This window comes from Canis aureus, chromosome 19 (genome assembly GCF_053574225.1).
Source record: "Canis aureus isolate CA01 chromosome 19, VMU_Caureus_v.1.0, whole genome shotgun sequence".
Taxonomy (NCBI): domain Eukaryota; kingdom Metazoa; phylum Chordata; class Mammalia; order Carnivora; family Canidae; genus Canis; species Canis aureus.
In genome coordinates, this window is record NC_135629.1 from 31,283,847 (window position 1) to 31,300,395 (window position 16,549).

The 16,549-nt window shown below is 34.2% G+C and overlaps 1 protein-coding gene and 1 non-coding gene across 17 annotated transcripts in view; both read left to right on the forward strand.

Annotated features, from left to right (window-relative positions):
- The window catches only part of FHIT (fragile histidine triad diadenosine triphosphatase), a 1,383,460-nt gene that overhangs the window by 469,358 nt on the left and 897,553 nt on the right, over positions 1 to 16,549 (forward strand). The window lies entirely within an intron of this gene.
- LOC144291292 (U6 spliceosomal RNA) lies at positions 12,088 to 12,194 on the forward strand. The gene has a single exon (XR_013358598.1). It is a non-coding gene; the product is annotated as a U6 spliceosomal RNA (small nuclear RNA).

The following is a 16,549-nucleotide window of genomic DNA, read 5'->3' on the forward strand; positions in this document are numbered from 1 at the left end:
GGGATCTAGTAATGGCATAAAACCATTATAGCCAACTGGCCCTTAGAGATGAATAGTGATTTTAAACTTTAATTCAATACAATTTCTTTTTTAAAAGAAAATATATTAAATCAGAATTAGTGTTTTTTATTTCCATTATGTTTCTCTTTCTGGTCTTATTTTTATGACTTCTTTTTTTGTAACTCCTGTGGAGACTGGCTTTCACTTTATTAGCCTTGCAGGATGGCTGTGCAAGAAGGCAAAGGTCCTCATTCCTCTTTGGCCTCCATTTTCTTTTTTTTAAAGATTTTATTTATTTATTCATGAGAGTGTGTACACAGAGATAAAGAGAGGCAGAGACACAGGTAGAGGGAGTGAGCAGGCTCCTCGTAGGGAGCCCAATGTGGGACTCGATCCCGGGTCTCCAGGGTCAGCCCTGGGCTGAAGGTGGCGCTAAACTGCTGAGCCACCTGCGCTGCCCTGGCCTCCATTTTCTTACCTGTAAAAGATATTTATTGATATCTTTTTTAAAAAAAGATTTTATTTATTTATTCATAGAGACACAGAGAGAGAGAGAGAGAGAGAGAGAGAGAGAGGGGCAGAGACACAGGCAGAGGGAAAAGCAGGCTCCATACAAGGAGCCTGATGTGGGACTTGATCCCTGGTTTCCAGGATCACACCCTGGGCGAAGGCGGGGCAAACCGCTGAGCCACCCAGGCTGCCCTGTTTATTGATATCTTTAATGTCATTTTCATCTCAGGACTACTATGTTTATGTCTTCTTTTATCCTGCATTCATTATAGATTTACGAGGATGACATACAAATGTGTCATGAAAGTAGTTTGAAAACTGTAATGCAATCTAGAAATATCTGGTGTCATTCTCCATGATTGCCTTTATATCTACACAAGTTGTATTTTCTAGGGGCACCTGGGTGGCTCAGTGGTTGAGCATCTGCCTTTGGCTCAGGTCATGATCCTGGGGTCCTGAGATTGAGTCCTGCATCAGGTTCCCTGTGGTGAGGCTGCTTCTGTCTCTGCCTATGTCTCTGCCTCTCTCTCTGTCTCTCATGAATAAATAAAGTCTTAAAAAAAGGATTGTATCTTCCAGATGCATAATATTTATTTATTTACTTATTTTTACAATGAACTTAATGCAGTATATGCTAAAGAAACACTTGTAGATTGGTTCTTTCTTAAGCCAAGAATGGCAGTCGTCTGAAACTTGCTACTTAGTTTAGTTTTAGACATTTCAGGAGTCTAAAGGGCAAGCTGATATCCAAGAGGCAAAAATATATTCCAAGTCTTCCAGACTACCCAGTAGTTGGTGGTCAGTTTTGAAAATATTGCTTTCCAGAAGCAGCTATAATGATTTGTCAGGAAACTGGCCAGTGAACAAAGTATGACCCATGACTGAATCAGATCACTCTGTCCTCCCAACTTGATTTGTGCTTAAAATCCAACTGTAATGATGTTGAAGAAATTAAGATGCAAAGCTCATTGCAAAAAAAAAAAAAAGTTTCAAATTGGTTTTTATGTCTCTTTGTGCCTAGAGCAAACTCTTGATCCATGTAACAATAACCCCTTGAAATGCCATTTTAGATGGGAAGTGCTGAGGCAACACTAATGATTTTAGAGCAAATATGTTACTCTAATTTCCTCCATCTGCTATGAATAAAAGGATATGAGTATGAAGTCTGGGAGAGTTGTAGAGAAAATTGTTTCTTAGATAAGTTGGAGATATTTTTAAATGTGTGCAGGTGTGAGGGAAGAATAATTCTTTTTTTTTAATTTTGTCAAGTGTTTCAAAAATTGGAAACTTTATTGTAGCTTAATAGAAATGTCAAGAAAATTTCTGCATAGCTTTGCTAAAACTCCAGGAAAGTATCAAGTAACTTGAAGACCAACTATCTAAATTTTATTGTGGTGCATACCTGATGATTCAGATGAAAACATTTTCTATGGATTTGTTTAGAGTTTCTTACCAGTGATAAGAGCTACTTTTATATGCTTGATTAAAAAATGATTCCTTTCTTCTTTGAGGATTGTCCTCCTTTGACTCATTCCACAGGTAGTACTAGGAGGAAAGGGGCATGTATCCTCCTAGCATCCTGGTCATCTCTACTGTTGGTCTGTCAATACTGGTACTACTACATGTTTGAAAAAAAAAAATTCTGTAACCACTTATTAGAAAATCTAGAAGAAACAGTGATTCTTAGGAACACATACACTATCAATATTCACATAAGAAAAGTCAAAATATTTAAATAATAATCAAAGCAAAAAGTGGAAGATTGTTAAAGATGTAACACTAAAAAAGGCCCCAGGCCCAGATGGTTTTACAACTAAGTTAAATTTAAGCTTTTAAAACAGATACTCCTTATGGTTATCAAGGACTTTTAAGGCTACAGAGAAAGAGGGAGGGGGCCTCAAGTAATAGTACAAATCTAGCATAACTTTATATCCAAAGCTGATATTGATGGCTCTAAGAAGATATACCAATTTCATTTTTGTGTGTATATGATTTTAAAAATAGCAACTTAAGTCCATTTGTTTATGAACATATTTTAAATATAGTTTATTTAAAAAATTATAAACTGGTTCAAAATTGGAAATTTATCCACATTATTTTATCACATCAGCAAATTAAAAGATAAAAATGATATGATTATATCAATGCATACTGTATTAGTTTCTTAGGGCTGCTGTAGCAAATCACCAAACAGGGTGGCCTAAATCAACAGAAGTTTTTTCTGTCATGGTTCTGGATGCTAAGGTTCAAAATAAAAGTGCCAACAGGATGATGCTTTCTTCAGAGGCTGTAAGGGATGATCTTCTTTTGCCTCTTTTTAGCTTCAAGTGGTTGCTGTTAGCCGTTGGTGTTCTTTGGCATGTAGACATATCACTTTGATTTCTGCCTTTGTTATCTCATGGAATTCTCCATGTGTGTCTGTTTTTGTCTCTATTTTCTCTTATTTTGAGAATAGCAGTCATTGGATTAGGGTCCACTGGAATCCAGTATGACCCCATCTTAAGTAAGTACATCTGCCAGGACCCCATTTCAGAATAAGGTCACCTGAGATTCTAGGTGGCCATACATTTCAACCCAGTGCACATGCCAAAAAAAAATTTGCTATAATGTATTAGAAATTTCAAATAACTTTCTAAATAACATGGGCATTGGAGGATGTTAATTAAACATAAAATATATTCACAAAACCTAGTGTAATATGACATTAAACAGTGGAAATATAAAAGCCATTCCTATTAAGACCAGGAAAAATGCAGAAGAATATTTATTGTCAACATTGTTACTTAGCACTGTGTTGTAGGTTCTACATGATGTAATTAAACAATAAAATTAAACAACATAAATATTGGAAAACATTAAACAGAATTATCTTTGTTTTCAGATGATATGATTATGTTCCTAGCAGACTTAAGACTTTTATAGACTAAGAAAACATGTAAGCTGGATGGCTGCAAAGTAAATATATTAAAATCAAAGCATATTTATACCTTCAATAACCAGTTACAAAGAAATAGAAAATTTTCATTTACATAAACAAAAAATATAAAATCTTTAGTAATACATTTAATAAGAAAGGAAATCATTGAATGATATTCCCTAGTATTTTTCCAGTTGTGAAGTGTCTTTCCTTTCTAAAATCCTGCATATGTTAGGGAATTTCAGTCACAACTGCAATAGCTTTTTATTTTTACCCTTTCTTCTAGATATTAAAACAATATAAAGCTGTTGGGGTTTTTATTGTTTATTTGTTTTTGTTTTTTAGAGACAGAGTGTGTGCCTGTGCATGCTTGAGTAACAGGGGAGGGGCGGAGGAAGAGGAGGAGAAAGAATATTAAGCAGGTCTCACACCCAGTGGGGAGCAGCTCAGCATGGGGCTCGGTCATACAACCCTGAGATCATGACCTGAACTGAAATCATGAGTTGAGTGTAAAGCTACTGTTATTAAAATTGTTATTGGCTATGATAAAAATTGACATTGGAATAGAAAAAAAGTCCGAAAGAGATCCAAATATGTGATAATGAACTAAATATTTAGTACAAGTGGCTTTTTACTCCAGTGGGAAATGTATGTTTCTATAAAAAATGCTGTAAAAGTTGGTTTTTCATATGTAAGTTGTAAATGTTAGACCCTGATTTCTCAGTATAAAATTAAAAAAAAAATAAATTTTAGATAAGTTAAAGGTAGAAATGTACAGCATTTAACAATGCAAACAGAAAATTATACACTGGTGAGATAAAGTTTTACATCATATTTGGAAAAAATGGCTATAGGTAAGTGGTATTTCACAAAAGGGAAAATTTAAATAACCAATAGACATGAAAATCTGCTCTTCTTCATCAGCAGTCATCACAGAAATACAAATCAAATCATAATAAGAAAGTAGAATGTTCATATTCTGAAAAGTCTAACATTATCTATTAAAATTAATAGTATATCTACTCTGACTCTGTAACTCTACTATTGGGAATCTTTATTGTATAAAAACGTATTTCAAAGATATGTGCTACATTCTTTTGGTGGCAAAAACAAAACAAAGCAAATATTATTGAGAAAATACTAACCAACAAGCTCATTAATAGGGAAATTATTGACCATATTTATAACTATACTATGGAATATTATGCAATCAATAAAAGTAAGTAGATCTACATGTGATATCCAACATGCACATGATGCAGTTGGTGAATAGTCATTTGGAGCAACTAGGAAAGTATTGAGCTTATTTAAATGAAGAAGAAAAGAATGGTTCTATATACAATTCTATGTTTATATATATTTATGTGAAGCTAGAGAAAGCTGTGAAAGCATAAACAAGTAATTGTTTCTATTTTTTGTTTTTATTTTTTATTAGTTACCATGGGAAAATGGGATTGGCAATTGAGCAGGAGAAAAGTACTAATTTATTTTATAGTGTGTGTGTATATATACATTTATTTAATTTATTAAATAAACATATTTGTTAACATATATAAGTTTGTGTTTTTATTATGCTAATTTAAAAATAAAATATTATCTGTAGCATTTTTTCTGATTTCATATGTATATATAGGTATGTTAAATCCTTACAGTATTGTATTTTAGGATAATGCTTTTACCACTTTAAAAAGTGTGTAAAAGGGCTGGCTGGGTGGCTCAGTCTGTTAAGCATCCAACTCTTGGTTTCATCTCAGGTCATGATCTCATGGGTTGTGGGATAGAGAGATAAAGTCTCTCCCTCTGCCCCACCCTCAACTCATATGCTCAGGCATGCACACTCTCTCTTAGTGCACGTGCTCTCTCTCTAAAAATAAATGATTAAATCTTTTTTAAAAATGGGTCAAAACATTTGAATGGCAATTTACAAAGAAGCAATATAAAACACCAGTAAAACTTTCAGCTCATTAATTATCAAAGCAAAGATAATTAGAGAAACAATGAGTTTTTGCCCAGACTCACAAGTGAACACAAAATTAATACTTCTCAATATTATACAGAGTGTAGGGTATTGTCCAGAGTGTGTACATAATTTGTTAAACTTGCTGGAGTGCAGTTTGGCCATATTAACTTTAAAAATTTGATAATGTTCATTAACATATACTCTCCCATCCAGCCATACTATTTCTAGAATGCAATGCTAAGGAAATAATTGGAAAGATATATATATTTAATGTTTATTACAGATTTGTTTATACTAATATAAAAAGCAAAATCTCTATATTCATAAATAGTTGACTAGGTAAGTAATCTCACTTATAAGTTATTACCACAACTCTATATACACACAGATGCAAATACAAAATTATGTTATAGTGAAAATTTATATATGATGAATTTCCATTGATGGTATAGAAAGATATGCATAAAACAGTTGATCAGTGTGTTAGATTCCAGTTGTTACATACTATGATGCAATTTTGTGATGTATTCATACATTAAAGTGAATGGAAGTAGACACAACAGACTACAGTGATTTTCTGTGCATGGTGTGGTATAAGAGATTATGTTTTATTAAGAGGTCTTTCTGTAGTTTTTTGAACTTTTTGAAAAGTGCTTGCTGTACTTTTATCAAGAAAGATACATTGGATGTGTTTTAAAAATTCTGATTAAAAAAGAATGACACAGAGATGCCTGGGGGCCTCAGCAGTTGAGCATCTGCCTTTGGCTTGGAGTATGATCCCAGATCGGGAGATCGAGTCCCACCTCAGGCTCCCTGTGAGGAGCCTGCTTCTCCCTCCATGTCTCTGCCTCTTTCTCTGTGTCTCTCATGAATAAATAAATAAAATCTTTTAGAAAAAATTAAATAATAGATTTTAAAAATGACACAAAAGACCAAACTGGAAGTGTTTTAAAAATTAAGAGCTGCAGGGGAACAACAGTGAAACAAGGAAAGAAGTGTATAGGTTTGGTGAAGAAAGGTATCAGCTGTTAGTTGATGATCTAAAGCCTATAGAGAGGCCTTTGGGAGGCTGTTTTGAGTCTCCTGTTACTTAAATATCTGACCTTTTTGAATTAGCTCTCCTGCCATAGACAGCTTAACAAGGGACTCTTCACTAACGTGTACTTTATCACATTTGGGGGCAAGGTTTCCAGTTTTTCTCCAGGGAGTAAGCTTACTTCATGTAGCTTTTTCCAAAACACTTATCTTGGAAACAGCACACCTTTCTAATAGAAGGCAAATGTCATGACTGAAGGCATGGGACAGAGCCTGATTGATATTCCTAAAATGCCTCTTCTATGTTCTAGAAGCCAAATCTGCATTCCTTTCAGTGATGTAGAATGTCAGTACAAATGCTCTATCTATGCTGAACCTGGTGGAGAGGGGGGAAAAACACACTCCACTTCTTTATTTAGAGTTTGCTTTGAGAACCGGGAGCACTGTTTGAAAGGTCATTCCATTTCAAGTAGCAGATGGATAGGAAAAAAAATGGCTTTTACAAATAATTTAATTGAATTCTCCTTGCCATTTCTGGAGGCAGTTCAGGATATTTTTTAAAGCATTGATCCATAATTATCTTTCAGAGTGGTTAGTATTGTGAGACAGATGTGTAATTCTTTGTGTATAAGGGAGCAATATAGCACCCATTTTAACTAGTCGATTGTCTTTTCCTTTCCTGGTGCAAACAAATGCACATAACAAAAGGCAAATCACTGCTTTAAAAGAAAAGAACAAATTAAATGGTTTTTTTTTTTCAAGTTTGTTTTTGACTTGAAGCTCTCCTTTCTTAGGCATGGTTGTATTTATAAAGGTCAGCTTCTTTGCCTTCCTATAAGCAAATTATAATTTGCATCTATGTAGCCTACTTTTGTTTATAGTCTTGATACAAGAACCCCAGGGGCATCATAAACCATGAAACACAAATTTACTATTTTAATAGGTTATAAAATAGGAATAACCAAGACTTCTAAGAATGCATTGTATCTGTGGTTTATTTTGCCTTCTTCTTTTTAAGTGTTTGTAATCTAACCATGCTATTTGACTGGGGTAAGGATGAAGGATGGGATACCCAGTTAAATTTGAATTTCAGATGAACAATGAATACTTTTTTCTTCAGTATAAAGTATGACTTCTGTAATAGGCTGGAGAATCACCTGAGAATAGAGAATTTTAAGTAGAATCATGAAATATAGTAAATATAAGTACATAAGCTATGTCTGTGTAGTTTAATGAATAATTATAAATGTAAACCCATGTCAAAGTCTATCCAGGTCAAGACACAGTATTCCCAATGTCCCAAAAGTCCCCTGCAAATCTCCTTTGATCTTAATCCTTTCTGACCCCATTAGAGGTAGTCACTATCCTGTCCTTTGCAATAATCATTTTCTTGCATTTCTTCTTAATTGTATCATCAATGTACAATGTGCATATTTTAAATATTATATAAGTGGAATCACATTGCGTGAGTCTTTAAAGGTAAAATATTAATAATTCAATTTGGGGCCAAATACTATGATGTCCTATCAAATTATGAAATAGACAATTTTCTTAAGTTTGAATGTACTTGGATTTTCTGTATAATAATAACTGAAGAGTAGTTATTTAAAAAGAAATCTTAATGAGCTCAATGATATAATGGTGCCATAAATATTTGCAGTTTTATACTTTCCCTTCAAAATGTTTATTCTACCAAGCCTCACTAATTTTCTAGAACATGGGGCCAAGCCAGTGATATTTTCACTGGGTTTTTGTTTCATTAGTATTAGTGGAGTAAATCTCATCAGTAACCTGTCTAAGGTCATAATTTCAGCCATAAGTGGATAAAGAGCCTTTTGATTTATTATTCATATAGATAACAATACTCAGAATGACTAAGGAACACTCCCTTTTATATCATAAATTTTATCTGGTGACGTTTAAAAAATAGATCCCAGAACCTAGCCTTCTGATCCATGAACTCTCTCTCGTTTTGTTAATGACACCATATTTTGGTTTAATCATTTCTTCTTTAGTTCCTTAATACTCAAGATGACATATTTTCCAAGCTGCTTTGAAGAAAGCACAACCATCACGAGAGCAAAAAATAATAAAAAAAAATTTAAAAACAGATTTCTGCATGTTTAAGGAAATAGGCAATTTTCCATGGCAAGCACTTGAAGTCAGGGGTGATTTATTATTCATTTGACTGTAGTGAATATTCATGATTTGCATGTTAAATTAGAATTATTGAATTTTTGTTTACCCTAAAGAAGTTTGGGAAGTTTTGTGTTTAAAATTTGAATTTACTAAAATTCACTTCTCAAGAAACAGAATTTTCTATCTGGAACTATAAAAATGATCTCGTTAAATTCTCTAGGTAATGTGCATGAAATATGCAATATTTTATAATTTGTAAGACTGATAAAGGTATTTTATATGAGGGCACCTTGGTATAGAACCCTGGTTTGTTTCCATCTTTCTCTCCTCATCTCCCTTTCTCTCCCTGCCACCCTGTCTCCTTCCCTTCATTCCTTCCTTTATTCCCTTTTTTCTTTTCTTTTAAAATAGCAGGATCCTTTACTCAAAGAAAACCTTGCCCAAGGGCTCAATATATAAAAAATAGCTACTCTATTTGGATAAAGAATGAGGCTGGGGCATACCTTCCTTATCTCCACTCCACCACATGGACCCCTAGAGTATCACTATAGAGCCCTTGGCTTTCCATGATCACAGTTTTAAAACCCAGAGAGCCGAATAATGTATTATCAAACACATTATGTGCCAGACACTCTTCTAAATATTTTACAAACATTAACTCACTTAATCCCCAGGATAACACTGATGTAATTATTATTATTACCCTCATTTTATGGATGAGGAAAGTGAGGCACAGAGAATTTAAATAGGTTACCCAAGATCATACAACTATTAAATGGCAGAGCTTGGACAGTCTTGTTTTTCAAGAGTCCCTGTTCTTACCCAGAATGCTTTACAGCCTCTCTTTCACAGGACCAGAAGTTATATTCAGCTCTTATTGGGGGTTAGGACTGTGCTATACATATATTATCATAGCTGATGCTCCCAGGGTAGCCAGTGAGGTAACACTATTATCCCCAATTTACAGATGCAGGAAGTGAGGCATAAAGAAGTTACATTGCATTCTTGTGAGGGCCAAGGCCAGGATATAAACCTTCACCGTTTAACTTAAGAGCTCATGTGCTTACGACTTGTTACATAGGTATCTATGAAACTGAAAATATTTGTTTTTAAAGAGTTATGCTTTTCATTTTCTTTCATATTGGGTTTACATTGGCTAACATTGTAGAGACTATCTATATTCTGAGTAGCCTACCACTTAGCTTTACCAGGGAAGGATCATGCTCAGAGAAAATTCAGCATCTTAGTGTCTTTAAGTCCTACCTTTGACTCTGTGGTTCTCCCATTTGCCTTCTGGTCTTTACCATATTCTCCTGTTTAATTTCCTCAGTATTCACTGCAGCTTTATTAAATAATACCATCAAATATTCATATTTATCTCACAGAGACTAATGGCTTATCTCCAAGATCAAGCTATCTGTGTTTTGATTTAATCCTCTTGGAGATAAAAAGACTTTATCTTGTTTGATGGTTGCAGTGGTGGGAAATGTTAGACTCTCTTGCAAACTAATAGTAGAGGAACCTTCTCCCCAATCAGTGTTGGTCCAGATAAAGACCTAGGTATTTAGAATAGTTTTGTCTGGCTTGCAAGCATAAGATAATTCTAATAATAGGAGCAGTAAGAAGCCTGATGGCCTAAGATCTAGTACATATGGATGAATGATTTTGTGCTATTCATTAAATTGTGTTGCTTTGGCTCTTTATCTGCTGTGCAGAAATTTTGCAGGACAAGATCAAGTGAAGGGTGTTGGCTGCTCATGTGACCTTCGATATTTGAAAGGCAGAAAGCTGTTCTGTGTCAACTCTGTAATAATATGTTTCTTTTAGGAAAGTAGTTTATTCCTTAAAACTTAATATGCCTTTGTCAATTCCCTCTTAATATTTACCCATGACTTTAGCCTCTTGAGTTAAATCTTGAGTAAACATAGTGATTTCCAGAGACCCATGAGTAGAGAAACACCTACTTAGGCAAATCAAAACATATGGAAATCTTGCTCCTACTAGCCTCCTATCCAGAGAGAGAAACATTTAAAAATGTGATCTTTTACTCTTTCCCCAAGGAAAAGCAGTGTTGTGCAGAAGTAAAATAGATATGCCTTGGTTCTACCTATTTAAAAGGAAAAGAATTCTTATAGTTAGAAAAGCATGTTCACTTTATGTAAAGGTATAATTTTTTAAGTTTGCATTCACTCACAAGGTAGTGAAATAGGAGGATCAGCACCTGAACCAAGAAGAGATTGAAGAATACATGAAATTGATGCCTGGATAGTTTGTGTGTGTGTGTGTGTGTGTGTGTGTGTGCGCACGTGCATGTGTGTGCGCGCATGCACATGCGTGAGCTTAATGTTACTATCATGAAAAATTAGTTCTTATAGTCAACACTATTCTAAATTCCTATAAAGAATTCTACTAATTTGAAGTTTGGTGACACTGGAATGAACAATTTCAACTGATGGTACCCTTGTGCTATGGCTAGAAGGAGGAAAGAACTTTAATCTTTTAGTTGCCCCCTTTTCCCTATTTTAGACACATGCAGAGACTAATTACAAGAGAATTCCTATATAATGTAAGTGCTATTTGAAGCACACTATTAATGCAGACTTCTATCTCTGTTTTGATATGGAAAATACAAATAGTAGTTGGCCTGTCATTTACTAGTTTTCTATAGCTGCTGTAATAAGTCACCACAAACATAGTGGTCAAAACAAAACAGATTTATTATTTTAAAGTTCTGGAGATCAGAAATTTGAAATCTGAAATGGATTTCGTTGGGATAAAATCAAGGTGTCGGTCGGTCAGAATTTCTTTCTCAAAGTCTCTAGGGGGCAGTTTGTTTCCTTGTCTTTTTCAGGTTTTGTAAGTTGTCTACACTTCTTGGCTTGTAGCACTCATCCATGTTCAAAGTCAGCAATGGCCAGTTGAGCCTTTGTTTTATTTCATCCCTCTGCCTCTAACTTTTCTGCTTCTCTGTCTCTTTATATTGAAGGATGTTAGTGATTACATTGGATCCACCTGAATAATAGGGGATAATCTCTCTATTTTAAAGTCAAATGATTAGCAACCTTAATACCATCTACGAGCTTAATTCTCCTTTGCCATGTAACCTAACATCATATTCACAGAGTCTAGGAATAGGATGCAGACATCCTTGCGGAAGAGCATTGTTCTGCTTTCTATCATTGGGAACAATAATATTTTTGGAAGTATATTTGTCAATATCTGTTATAATTAAAGAACTATAGCTATGCCGAAGGTAAAGAGGGTACTGTGAATTACTATTTTTTTATGTTCAAATTGGACATAGATCCAGGCAGTGGTGTTAGAAGATTCTATATCATACCTAGGAACTCCACACGATGACTTCTAGAGACTGGGATTTGGGCTTAGAAATTATGGAAACCAATTTATGGTCCAGTTGTAGCAGACTGCAGAGACACATAAATAAAGACAGTTGTCATCTCTTTTTTGGCAGATGCTGGCTTTTTTATGATAAACTTAAAATTAATTTAAAAAAGCCTGATGGACAGTGTTTGCTTCAGCAGCACATATACTAAAATCAGAATGATACAGAGAAGATTAGCATGGCCTTTGTGCAAGGATGACATGCACATTCTTGAAGTGTTCCATATTTTTTTTAAAAAATCATAATGGACAAGAAAGAAGGAACAGTATCTCAGAGACTCAGAGTAACAGACCTCCCAGGATAATTTACCACAGAAACATGAAAGGATTTCATTTGGTATCCTCAGAAACCTCAGGAAACAAAAAGAGAAATGAGAGAATAAGCCGAGGCTAAAAGAAAGTAGGATGGTTTGGAAAAAGAGGTAGGTTTGTTGAACAAACATGATAAAGAAACCAAAATGCCATAGAGATCTAAAATCTGTATTGGAAACTAAAAAGAAATCAGCATTTAAAAATACATACATATCACCTAATATAAAAGAAAAATTGATAAGTTCTGTCAAAATGGAGAAAAGGACAATAAAATTAAATTAATGAAATAAAGATTAAAAATATAGCAGACAGAAATCATTGACTTAAATACTAGGTCAAATCCAAGAATTATAGATGTTCTTGAGATAGAAACAATTGGACACAAGTACTAATCAAAAATTAATAAAAGCTCTGCTGAGCTAAAACAAAAACAAAAGCAAAAAAGCCTCAGCATGCAAATTGAAAGGGTTTTTCATACTTTAGGCAACAGTAATGAAAAGGGTTCCATACTATTACAACTTGGCAATTTTGTTTAAACTACAAGAATAAAGAAAAAAATCCTTCAAGCACAGGCAAGAAAACATGCTTGGAACAGTTTGGGAGAGTGTACTGAAGAAAGGTAAATATACTTAACTTGTCTTTTACTTGTAAAAGTAACAGAAAGAAATTTTCAAATACACAAGAGAAAAGAAAGCGTACACCTCTTTACTAGGGAAATGGCTTAAGGATGTAGCCAAGGTCAGTGCAGTTTAAAGGGAAGTTCTGAGTCTGGTAATAGCATTATCTGGAAACCAGTTAAAAGTAGAGATTCTCTGGTCTCCTGAAATGAGACCTCCTGAAGCAAAATCTCTGGAGATGGAATGTAGCAATCTATATTAACAGTGTTTGCAGGAGATTCTTACATGCACGAAGATTTAAGAAGCACTAGTCCAGGCAACTGAGAGAGAAATCAAATTTAAGAATTCTGTAACAGAGAAATAAATGTTAAGAGTCTGATTATTAGTAGTGTAACTAAACATAAGCGAGGTTTAGACAATTATAACTTTAATTATAAGACTGAATGCAAATGTAAAACTACACTTTTGAAAGATACAATATGTAATCAAAGATAATGCTTTAATAAATATTTAGTATTTAGTATTTAGTATTTAATACTAAGTAGTAACAAAACCCAAAAATTATATTTACAGAGTCTGGAAATAAAATGGTGATAAATCTTTATTTTAGTAAGGGTGAACTCAACGACTTCAAGTATTTGCAAGTTTTAAAGTTATGCATTCAATAACAATTGATATACTTTTTGGTATACTTATTACCACTATTAGAAATGAGAGTAGGTATGACTTCCAAATCAATGGAGACAGAAAAGAAGGTGCCACCTGGCCTAAATCACCAAGTATATGAAGCAAATTAATAGTGAAATATAAACTACAAAAAGTGTAAAGCAACATCACAGAGGTATAGCCAAATATATCATTTATGTCAACATTAGTGTAAATTCAACTACTTGGAAAAAAGGCGGATAATTTGACCAATTAGTCCATCTGAACATTGACGTTCCACAAAAGTACATTATGTTTGTAAAAAGCCGTGGCTTTAGTTTTAGTATCCTTTGGTTAGGTTTACACTGGCCACATATTACTTGAATAACTATGGGAGATATATTTAACCTGTTTGGTTTTAAATTTCTTATGTCTAAAATAGGAATGACATTTCCCATGTACCTTACATGATGTGAAGAACAAATGTGAATGTGAAGGCATTTTCTGAAGCTGAATCATTATAAAAGAATCATTGAACTAGTCTATTAAAATAAAAAGGCTCTCTTTTACAGCAAAAAAGCAAAATCTCACCCTAGGTTACTGAGAAGAGATGTACCTAAAACAAAGAGGGCTCATTATGACTAAAACAAAGAAAAACCTGAAATCAAAAAGATGGACAAGATATATCAGGCAGGCAAAAGCAAAATTAACACAAAAGTAATCTTGGCAATATTTAGACAAAATAGAGTCAAAGACTATGAAAATATTAAATGTGATCTAGATTATATTTTCTTTCAAATAGACTTCATAATGAAGATCAGACAGTCTTGAATTTTCATTGACATGGTAACAGTCTCAAAATACTTGAAACAAAGGCTGTTACAAATAGAAGAAAAACTTGATAGAAGTGGAATTGTATGAGATTTTAGTATACTTTTATTGATCTTTTATGGGTCAGATTAACACAGAATACATAGAATATCTTAATAATCTAATAAAGCAGGTTTAATAAATATCTATTGAAATTTGTTCTCTATGGGCAGCCCCGGTGGCATAGCTGCCGCCTGCAGCCTGGGATGTGATCCTGGAGACCCTGGATCGAGTCCCATGTCAGGCTTCCTGTATGGAGTCTGCTTCTCCCTCTGCCTGTGTCTCTGCCTCTCTCTCTCTGTCTCTATGAATAAATAAAATCTTAAAAAAAAAAAAGAAATTTGTTCTCTAGAAATAAGCATACTTTAAAGAGTTATGAAGCATTTAGAAAAAAGTTGATCATATATTAAACCTCAAAGAAAACCATATTATGAAACATAAACTGTTTACAGGCTACATGCTCTGCCTACAATGAAATAAACCTAAAACTTAATAATTAAGTTTAAATGCATAGCTCAACAACTTGAAAAACCTTAATGCCAACAATAAAAAATAAGAATTTCTTTTAAAGAAGTGCAGGTTCAAATCAGAAATCAAACCTAGAGTAACAAAGGTTTAGAAAAAAGACAACTTGATGTATATATATTTAAATGGCCAAAGCTGTATTTAGCAGAGAATTAGTAGCCCCAAGAGCTTTCTCTCTTCTCTCTCTCTCTTTTTAGATAGGGAGAGAAAGAGGGAGAGAGAGTGCATGTGTGCAGAGGGGCAGAGAGAGAGGGAGAGGGAGAGAGAGAATCTTAAGTAGGCAATGTGCTCAGGCTCAGTGTGGAGCCTGATGCAGGGCTCATTTCAAAACCCGGAGATAGTGACCTGAGCCAAAATCCAGAGTCAGATGCTTAACCAACTGAGCCACCTAGGTGCCCCAAGAGCTCTCATTATTAAATAAGAATAACAAAATCAATCTATAGAAAACAAAAGTAGTGAATTAATAAATATAGTCTCCTTTTCTATTAAACAACATAACAAACAAGCAATACTCATTCAGTAAGTTGGGAATAGAATGAATTTACACAGCATATTACAAGATATCAGAGGCCTCTATAACAAGGTACATGATTTTATGTTAACATTGGAAATATTACTTTTATTGCCATAAATGAGGTGAGTTTGCTTGACCTTGCTATAACTATTTCAAAATTGTACTAGTCATTATACAATGTGAATCCAGCTAAGGGAATAAGATAATAAGATTAAATGATATATAAATATTAGAGGGACACCTGGATAGCCCAGCAGTTGAGTGCCTGCCTTCTACTCAGGGCATGATCACGGGGTCTGGGATCGAGTCCTGCATCCAGCTTCCTGTGAGGAGCCTGCTTCTCCCTCTACCTATGTCTCTGCCTGTGTCTCTGTGTCTCTCATGAATAAGTAAATACGATATTTAAAAAAAAATTGGAAAGAAGAGATAAACTGGTGCTATTTAAAAATATATAATTGTCTTTTTCCAAATTCAACTAAAAACCCATAAAAACCCATAGAGTTCAGAGAGGTAGCAAGATTCAGGAAAATATCAATAAATTTCTTATGCATTTATGAGGGCAACAACACTGTAGGATTCATAAGTAAACTAAAATGGACTACACAGTAACTGAATGTTAAACTCTACCAAATAAACTTAAAAAGAAAACCTAAGTAGATGAGAAGTACCATGTTCCCTACTGGGAAGACACAATCTGCTTAAAATCTACTATCACAATCAAAATCCCAGCAGGATTTCTTAAGGGACCTTGTAAGCATCTTCTAGATTTTAAAAGGAAAACGACTATACTTTAGAATAGTTTTTGAAAGAAAGATGGACATGACTTATTTATTTATTGTAAAGATTTTATTTATGAGAGACACAGAGAAAATGAGAGTGAGAGAGAGAGAGAGTGAGAGAGAGAGAGAGAGGCAGGCAAAGACACAGGCAAAGGGAGAAGCAGGCTCCATGCAGGGAGCCTGACATGGGACTTGATCCCGGGACCCCAGGATCATGCCCTGGGCCAAAGGCAGGTGCTAAACCACTGAGCCACCCAGGGATCCCCGGACAAGATTTATTTTTAAAGAAGAACCATGATGGGGTATTTACCTACTAAAAATTTT